Consider the following 10,167-nt stretch of genomic DNA (forward strand, 5'->3'; position numbering starts at 1 on the left):
ACCAGAACCGTGTCATAGAACCTTTACCTCACAGCCAATCCAGGAAAGGGAAAGTTGCAAATGTTGAAGATGTAAGGAAAAGGGGGTGAGGATTAAAGGAGAGGTTGAATAGATCTTTCTGTTGGTTTTGCTATTGGAGATGCATCTATCAAGAAGGTAGGAGAGGAAAACAGAATGTCCACGTTCGGCTATGCTTTCCATAATCTGAGGGAGGCCCTCCCATTGGGATTGCCGCTACTCAAAGGGCCTGTCTTCAAAGAACTCCAAAGAACTTGTAAATCAGTGTACCGACTCCTTCATTGACAAAGTCTTGCTATTTAAATTAATTGGATTAACCAGTGTGCTTAGGGACACAGTTGATTTAGATTCTGATGCAAGCTCTTTATTTAATGGTGGACCTATGACCAACAGCTTGTGGACTGACAGTAACACTGGGCAGCACTGATTAGACTCTGATGAGAGCAGTGTCCCCTAGAATTGTGCATTGTCCAAGAGTACACAGTGGAGCTGGGTGAAAGGGGGAGGCTTTAGCATTGGTTCAATGGCATCTTCAAAATTCTTGGAAAGCCTCATATAAGAAGAGATTGTCAGAACCATTTTTGCTTTCCCCTGCTGAGGGAATATAAACTGTATTCTCTAAATGGGACTTCTGCATTTCTTCTGAGATTCCTTAGGAAGAGAAGTATGCACCAGGATCTGGACTAGGGTGATGTGAGTAATGCGGTTGCATTGGGTACCAAAAAACCTCAGCAATAAAATATTTTAACGCAATATTTAAAAAAATCAAAGTTAATGAAAAAAAATCTATGATGAACAAACTGTCAGCATTTTAAGTAAAGACAGGATGATGCTGATAGTACAGTCTCCTGGGTTCTGAATGCATGCTATGTATTGTCTGCAAACAAGCTCAGTATGGCTAGTATCACTGGGCTTCGATGAAAGAGTCTCATTGTGATCAATACTTTTTCAGTAAATCAGATTAGAAACAAAACCAAACCCAAGGTAGAAAGTATCCTGTATCAGATGAAGTTGCATTCATCAGCACCTTTTCTCTGTAAGCCACAAAAGTGAAAAATGTGGGATCTAAGAAATAATGAGGGGGTGCCTGTGTGGCTCAGTTGGTTAAGCGTCTGCCTTTGGCTCTGGACATGATCCCTGGGTCCTGGGGTTGAGCCCTGCGTAGGGCTCCCTGCTCAGCAGGGGGCCTGCTTCTCCCTCTCTCTCTGCCACTCCCCCTGCTTGTGCGCTTTCTCTCTCTCAGATAAATAAATAAAATCTTAAGAAAAAAAGAAATAATGAGGACTTTCCCAATTTCAGTTTCTATTCACATGAATTGTGTTACATGGATCTAATCAATATTACTTCCTTTTTATTCCCAGACGTGCTTCAGACCAATATAGGCTGAGGGATGGAACTGCCAGTCCGGTATATGCCAATCATGCTGGTGGACCTAAAAGGCATTTCTAATCAAGTGGACAGTGGATAATAATTTAAAGAGATTCAACAAAGCAACCGTTTTATTTCAGCAAAACAGAATCACACTCACACTGAAAGAGAACATCTTAAGATAGATACTTCCTTGGGAAAGTCTAAGATAATGGAGGTTTGTTAATTACTGGACGCAATTCCATTGTGCCTTCTTGGATGGAGCTTTCTGAAATATGTGTCTTGTTTGGCTTTAGACTTTATACACTGGAGAGTTGCCTTAGGAGTTAATATTCTAGCAATTGCAGGATGGTGCAACATACACTAGCACTTGAGCGCTCTCTGCTTTGAAAAACAATGAGAATTTTATGAAGAAACTTCAAAAAGACATTCCACTTGGAGATAATCCCAAGGTCCCAGTGAGCCTCCTCTGTTGGAACACTGCTTTCCCAAGAGCAGTAAATACATTTAAGTGAGGTTGTTTATTTCTAAATATTCTTAATCATGGTAATAGAGTTACTGAAAACAAAAGAAGGCTTATTTTTTCCTTCTTCCCATGAACCTGCAGATCTGTGTATGCTTGTAACCCAGAGCAGCGACGTTCTCTTTTGAGTTTTGCAATTGGAAAGAAGACCAGGATCAATCCTGGGCTGCCACTGGTCAGACTTCACACGAACTAGGGTATCAGCAAAGCAAGGTCACCCCCAAACTAAGACAATTTAATGTCTGCTATTTTTAAAAAGTACTGTAAGTAGCTTTAGGAAAAATCAGCATTTTGTTAGACTCCCTTAGGCTTTTAGACAGTGAAAAAAATTGAGTTATAAATAAGTGTGGGTGCGGCTCAAGTCTTTGAGCAAAATCACATGTAGGGAAGGAAAATATGAAGCTTGTCTATCAACCAAGACCTTTAGAGGGCGTGGTCAGCCTGCATGGGCCCCACAGCCTCCTGTTCTTCTTGCCCATGTTCAGCGATAATCTCGACTGACGAAGGAAGTGCTCTCCACAGTTCCGCTCCCAGCATCCCAGGCAGACGGTCCTAAGTTCGGTGCCAGCCCCAACTCCACCACATTTGTCTGTTGGGGGAATTCTAGCCACGAAGGCAGCTTTGTGTGCCATGTCTCAGAGCTACCAGCGAGCCATGCCAAAGAATGTGGAAATGGAACGGGGGACAGTATGGTGCTGCCTCCATAAATAGAATATCTCCTGAGGTTTTATTGAGAGAAGAGAGCTGGGTTACTTACTTCATCACTTTTCCTCTGGCTAAGCTTTGAGAGCAGTGGACTGCTGAGGCTCTGAGCAAAGTGGAGGGGCTACAGTTAAGGAGGGAAGCAGAGCTGACAGACACGAGAACACGGCTTTTTCCACTGGGCTCCTTCCTCTTCTGCCTTCTGATCAGCAGACAGACCTTCCAGAAGCAGCCCGAGGGAGAGATTCTGTCCATGCCACGTTAAGCACGTGAACGCATGTCTACCACATACAAGGGTGTGTTGATAAAGGCTGGAGACTGGGCTGTGGGCAATTTGACTTTGAACATTTGAAGTTTGCCTTGAAGCTGGAAACCTGCCTCAGAGAAGGAGGGTCCAGAGAGACTCTACCCAGGCCATGAGTCTTTGACAGAAATCACTCATGCCTCATGAAGTGAAACATTTGCTCCTTAGAAAAGTAGCCTTCTTGTTGAGTTGATGTCAGTTTAAAAATAACCCTCAGGCCAGAAACTTTAGAAGGAGGATGCAGTGATTCCTGTGAGAGAAAAAAATCTCCCCAGAGGTTCACCCCCTTGATGTCAGACCAAGTGTTGGGAGGGGGTGGTCCTGGCTTTCTGAGAGGTGATTTGAGGGCTCCCTTCCTGCCAGACAGACAGAAGAGAGACTGGCCCTCACACCCGTGTCAGCACAAACTTGCTCAGGGGCCGTTTTGTGCTCAGGCAGTCTGGTACAGAGCTTGGGAGGTTTCGGACAGGTCTCAGGGCGGCCCCACGTCTCAGGGGGCGGGAGACTTCACCCAATCTCCTGAATCCCCACCCCAAAGACTTTAAGGTGGTGAGAGCTCCCACCATTGCCCCACAGGGAGTGTTCTTCACGTTAGAGGAACAGCCTCATCTGCAGGGCTATTCCTCCATCTGCGTTGGGGGTAGAGGAATGCCACTAGCCAGGGCTCTGCACGGCCTGGTTTCTGCAGAGACACACAGGGCCTTGTAGGGAGATGTGTCAAGAACAAGAAGGTACAGAAGGAGGACCTAAAGTGACCGCCTGGCCCCTGCTGACTCCTATTGAGGCATCATCTTGAAGACACTATGGCGTCAGTTTGGGTTCCTTATCTTCTCTTCCTTCTCCCTTCCTCTCTCTCTCTTTTGGGATTTGACCCTAACCAGGAAGAATCCCTTGTTGCAAACTAGGCTATCTTGCCAGCAGGTGGGAGCTCCCTTTGGGGACTGGGAGGAAGGAGAGAGGTGATTGGGTGAGTGAGAGTGATGTATTTGAATGGGGGGACGGTGATGGAGAGAGAGGGAAGGGGAAGCCTTGGTAGGAGTGAAAATAGGTAGATAAGAGGGGTGGGTAATAACTATCAAATAACCGGTACCTCTGAGGTGGCAACCAAACTGTCCAGCTCCCCTTGTCTCTTTCCCCCAGCCCAGCCCCCAGACTTGCAGAGCCTGGGTAACTCCATCGCTCAAGGAGAGCCAACTCTTGACGCTCTGGGCAGCATTATCAGGCTGTTTGGTCTGTAGAACGAGTGTCCAGGTCTTGGGCTTCTGGACAAAGGGATGGGAACCCCGACTGTCCCTGTGGTTCCTTTGTGAACTTGGGCAAGTCTGTTAAGTTCCCAGAGACTCACTTTCTTGATGGAATAAAATGGGATGTTTACATGAGAACTAAGTTTGAAATCATGTAGAGCAGGTGCTAAATAAATGTGTTGAGGACCCAGATCGCCTTAGAACATCAAAGTTGCAGCTGTCTCTCTCGCTGAAGATGCTGAGCACCTCACTTCCCTGCATGCGCCCCTCCAGCCCTGTTCCTTCCTCCCATAGTGATGGGGCTCCTTTCTCTCGTTCCCAGGCTTTCAGTTTCCTGGCCTTCAGTTCCCCGGCATTTGTCACTGTGGGCACTTCTAGGAATCCTGGGGTTTTACTTGGGAAAAGCTGCCATGAAGGCAGGGCACGGTTAGCCAAGGAAAACCCACTGTAGATTGTCCAGGGTACCAGGCCAAACCTGTTTCTCCTATGGGCTGCGGTGAAAACACATCACTGCTCTTTCTCTAGAAGGAGCATTTTTGAAAAGCAACGGTTCAAAATTGTGCAGAGGAAAAATGACTGAATAGCACATTGTTTTAACAGGAAAGGAAGCAGACATCTTAAAAAACAGGAGTGCCCTGCTGCGGTACTATCCTTCTATTTTAGAATATTCTACACTATTATACCAAAAAAAGCAAAACATTTATGAAACAGGGGAACTTTACCTCTAGGTCTTTTCTCCCACAGCATAAAGAGCTCCTCAGCATTTAGGACAAAACCCCTGTCCCTCTCCCTTCTGTCATGAGATCCCTGTGCAAAGACTCTCCCCATGCTATGTCTATAGAAGTGACCGGTGCAATCTCTGGTCTGGTCTGGCCTGGAGCTTTGATGACAGGAAGAGAGGCTCCATTTCCTCTTTGTATGGCTGGTTCTCGCAGCAAATGGAAGTGTTTCCGAAAAGAAATGTTTTGTCTGGTCCTAACAGAATTCAAAAGCTAAAGGCATTATCCCTTCCACTCCGCAGATGCAAAAGCTTAGTGAAATTAGAATGCGCTCAGCTCTAGCCTCCCTTCCTATAAAAATATATGACAGCAACGACTCTCCAGACTTACTGTATCAGGGGAACTTTGGAGAAAATTTGTCTCAATGATGTGTTATTTTAATACTTAGTTCACTAAATCCCTTGCCTGGCTGGGATCACTTTTAATAATTAAGAACTCAATTAACTCAAATATATAAACACAGGGAATGTGCAAGCTCGTGTTTCATTTGGAGCCCAACTTCAATGAACGGCAGACAGTATATGGGCTCTTACTTTCCTCAGTGTGGACCTGCAGGGGCTCATTACCCAGCCTCTGCCTCTCTGACTGCCATATGCTTCCCTCGCTGCAACTTTAATCAAGACCAGACTTCGCTTCATGTGAAATAAGATCTGAAGGCCCTGAGAAGTCATCCTCATGAAACTGGAGCAGCTGGAGCCTGCAGAGTGAGAGAGTGTGATTTAGACACATCATTTCAATGCTAGGTTTCCAGTGCATCTTAAAGGAAACTCAGCTCACATCTTTGGACCCTGGAAAAGTTTCATGAGATCTTGGAGCTTCCTGTGAACCTGAACCTGGCTATTTAACTAGTGTAGGAAGTGAGAAATGAGTGTTTGGATGATCATATGGTTGCGTCTTCAGTCAGTGGGTTCAACGGGGCTTCAGTATGGTTTTCCAGTAAATTAGCAAGGAAGAACAGTGAACATTGTTGTAAGGCAAGGACTGTGTGTGAGCTTTTTCAAGATTTGATTTTAATTAAATCAGATCAGCGGAGGTACAGTGAGGTCTCATGGGAGTTGGGGAAGCCGCAAATAAATTGTCCTTGGCACAAAATGAAATGAGGAACACGGTCTGGAGCTTTAACAGAATTTGTGGATGCCTGGGAAGAACGGAACACCGAGATAGGGGGCAGCTTGTTTGTTTCTCCCAGGCCTTGGTGCCTGGGGCCCTCTCTGTCCAAAAACTTACTCTTTGGCTGGAGTAGAGAAACTTCAGCCTATCTAGAGAGCAGTGCCCAGAATGTGTCTGTTATCCCTGAAAAACTGTCTTTTTTTGGTCTTTGGTGGAGAATCTGGAGCCTCACGTTCACTTGCCCAGTGAAAAGAGAACTAGCTGGAGAAATTGGGCTCTTTCCTCCAGTTCCGCTACTTCCTATTTTATGAGCCACTTAGTCTTTATTTGTCAACGGAGGTAACAATGTCCCCAGGCCTACCTCAAGTGAGACTCACATGAGACAACAGTTACGGAAGGAAACAGAACATTTTGGCCAACAGATTATTAAAGAATTTACCAGTTCTGGTGAAGTCACAAATGGTCTCTCCTTAATCCTACACACAAAGAAAGTTTATGGAGTTAAATACAACTGGTAAGTTCTGCCTCTAGAACTCCTCTCATCTCTAGCTCCTTTGGGGAATGGGAACTGATTTAGTCCAATTTAAAACTTGGCCTGATTCCATGATTTAAAATTATTCACGGTCAATCCAGTGTCTCAGGGAATAACTTCCTAGTATTTCAGATCTCTTCCTTCTTCCCTCTACTCTTCTCCAGGATGGCACCCGAGTGTGTGGAAGACAGGCTTCCACAACCTCATGGTCTTATAGGAAAGGGGTCTTGTGACCTTGTGCTAGACTTTTGGCATGTACAGCTTGTGTTCCCTGAGGTATGGATGGCCTGGTCCTGTCCTTGAATGTTCTGCTGGCATCTCTGTTGATGTTTGCGAGTTTTACGTATGTCGTCCCTAGTCTTGCTCAGACAGTTCAGGATCTAGAGGATCTAGAGCATCCCTGTCTTCCCTCTTCCCCGTCCTCCTTTGGGAGTCCCTGCCATGGGCCCATCCAGTTCTTGGTCCAGTTGTCTAGCCTGTAGTAGGGGCAGTGGGTGTATCTGTTTGTCCCAAGAAGGTAGGCACATGGCAGACCAGCTGGTCAATCTAGCATTCATGAAACAGAAAACAAGGGGGGCTCAGGAGGGCAAAGTGAATCCCCTCTCTGCCTGAGCATTCTGTGTGTTGTCTTGGAGGCCACCAAAAGTACATACAGGGTTACCTTGCTCGCAGTCTCTAGCTAGGTCCAAATGGCCTGTAAAGCAAGAGGTCCTCCGGACTTCCCTACTATACTTTCTCCCTAAACAGGGGCAGGGAGATGGGCACATTTCTGACCTTCTGTCTCCCCAAGCCCTGCCTCACCGTCCTCTCCTTGCAACCCTCTGGACTGATGGAGCAGGCTTTTCCTTTATTTGCCCTTGCTGTCTGCTTGGGCTTCTTTGTGTCAAACTCCTTCTGTGGGTCTCTCCTCTAGCCTTCTCCTCTTTACTTTTCTAATGTTCTCTCTTACCAAAATAGTCTCTATTTTCTCCCAGATTCGCTAAGAAATAAATATAATATACATTTAGCTTTTTGTGGAAGGATACACAAGAAGTGTTTAATAGTGGTTACCTTTGAGGAAAATGACGGGGGTAGGAATTGTAATTTTAAACATTCTGAGATTTAAAAAGTCATGGGGAATATTATTTGTACTCTCCCCAATATCACTAGGAGTAGAATAAAATTTTCTTGCGATAATTTAAAAGTGCAGTATTTGATATTGGAAAGTTTTACTTTGGTAGAAATAATATACACAGAAGAAATCTCACAATGGCATAAATTGTATCTGGTAAAATTAGTTATGGACTAAAACACAGGAGTGAATGAAATTTCCATTGTAAATTTCAAATAAAAAGGAATTAATGCTGACTAAATAATTTTAGTAAAATGAAATACGGAAAAAAATGGAACTTTTGAATGGTGCCGAATAGAAAATTAATCAAAAATGAAACTGGTGTGGTTAGATTAAAGGTGGCCTTCCATATCTGTTTTCCCCACTTTCTCAGGGGAACGCTGGGTGAGGTACCCTGCTGAGAAACTACATCTCCCAGTTTACCTTGCTGCTAGCGTAGCCCTGTGTCTGTGATCCGCCCAATGATGTATTAAGTAGAGCCAGGAGATGGGAACTCTGAAGAGGTTCATTAAGAAGAGGTAACTAGCCCTTCCTCTTCCTTTATCCTGCTGTCATAGCTGGATTCCCAGCAGCCTTCGCTAGAATGGGTCCTTAAAGATGAGAACCACAGGCTGAGGATGGAGGAGGAGGACAATGGGAGAGGTGGGTGTCCTGATGACTTCATGGAATCACAGTCTCATCCTTGGAGAACCTATCTCCAGACTTCTTTTCCACGACAGCATAAACTCTTGTGTGACCAATATACTATTTTTTTCAGGTTTCAGTTTACTCACAGCTGAATATAATTCCTAACTAATATAATGGCTTAATTGTATTCGCTCTGAAAAATGGTTTATGAAAATTCATCAATATTGATTTCATTCTAATTAAAACATCTGTAGAAAGAGTCCTCAGTGTCAAGAGCTTGAGATAAAAATTTCCACCGGGTCAAAATGACAAAATGTCTTGCATTCTGAAGACATTATTTTTAAAAGTAAAACTCAGTAAAAGCTCAGTGCAAGTTAAGGATTTATGTTATTCATACCTCATCTAGAAACCTCAAACAAATTCCTTTTTCTCTCATACAACTACTTATGCCAATTTTGAATTACAAAGCTCTCTAATTGCAGAGACTCCTGGGAAAATATACATACCATGACTTACACATTCATTTTGTCTGGACACCCTGTACCTCAATTAGGGTCAAATACCTGTGGTTTGCATTTGCCTGGGACAGGCAAATGGAACCAGATGGGAGATTTCAGTGGGAAATTCTTGACTAAACACAAAGGCTTGGATATTATCTGGGGTCTCCTGGACCCTTATGATCTGGATGAGAGTGGCCTAGACTCCCCCCAAAAGACCTCAAATAAAGTTCAATATCCTTCCAAGGTTCTGCAATTCACCATCATCTCCGGCTCTGATTTCCTGTGTCCTTGCCCATTATCAATATCAGTACATTTTTTTTTTTTTTAACCAAGGATGAAACTATAATGAAATAGCACAATCACCTAAAGTCCATAGTTTTCCTTAGGGTTCACTCTTGGAGTTGTACATTCTATAGATTTGGACAAATGTATAATGACATGTATTCATCACAATAATATCATCCAGAGTATGTTCACTGTCCTAAAAATCTTCTGTGCTCTGTCTATTCATCTCCCTATCCCCTACCCTTGGCAACTACTGGTCTTTTTACCGTCTCCATAGTTTTGTCTTTTCCAGAATGTCAGATATTTGGAAACATACAGTAGGTACATCCTTTTCATATTAGCTTCTTTCACTTAGTAATATGCATTTAAGGTTTTTCCATGTCTTTTCATGGTTTGATAGCTCATTTCCTGTTATTTTTTTATTTTTATTTTTTAAAGATTTGATTTATTTATTTGAAAGAGAGAGAGAGCACGCACAAGCGGGGGGAGGGGCAGAAGGAGAGGGAGAAGCAGACTCCCCTCTGAGCAGGGAGCCTGTCGGGCCCTAGCTCTTTCCCTTTTAGCACTGAATAATACTCCATGCCTGGAGGTACCTCAGTTTATCCACTCACCTTGAAGGACATCTTGGTTGCTCCCAAGGTTTAGCAGTTATGAATAAAGCTGCTATAAACATCTGTGTGCAGGTTTTTGTGTAGACATGTTTTCAACTTGTTTGGGTAAATACCAACCAAGGAGTGTGATTGATGGGTTTTATGGTAAGAGTGTGTTTAGTGTTATAAGACACTGCCCAAGTGTCTGTAGCATTTTGCATTCCCCCCAGCAGTGAATGACAGCTCCTGTAGCTTCATATCCTCACCAGGATTTGCTTTTGTCAGTGTTCTGGATTTTGACTAATAAGTGTCTAGTGATATCTCATTGTTGTTTTAGTTTTCATTTCCCTGATGACATGTGATGAGGACCATCTTTTCATGGGCTTATTTGCCATCTGTATATTTTCTTTGGGAAGGTTTCTGTTAAGGTCTTCGCCCCATTTTTGAAATCAGGTTGTTTGTTTTCTTGTTGTT

The sequence above is a fragment of the Zalophus californianus genome, chromosome 2 (assembly GCF_009762305.2).
Source record: "Zalophus californianus isolate mZalCal1 chromosome 2, mZalCal1.pri.v2, whole genome shotgun sequence".
Classification (NCBI taxonomy): domain Eukaryota; kingdom Metazoa; phylum Chordata; class Mammalia; order Carnivora; family Otariidae; genus Zalophus; species Zalophus californianus.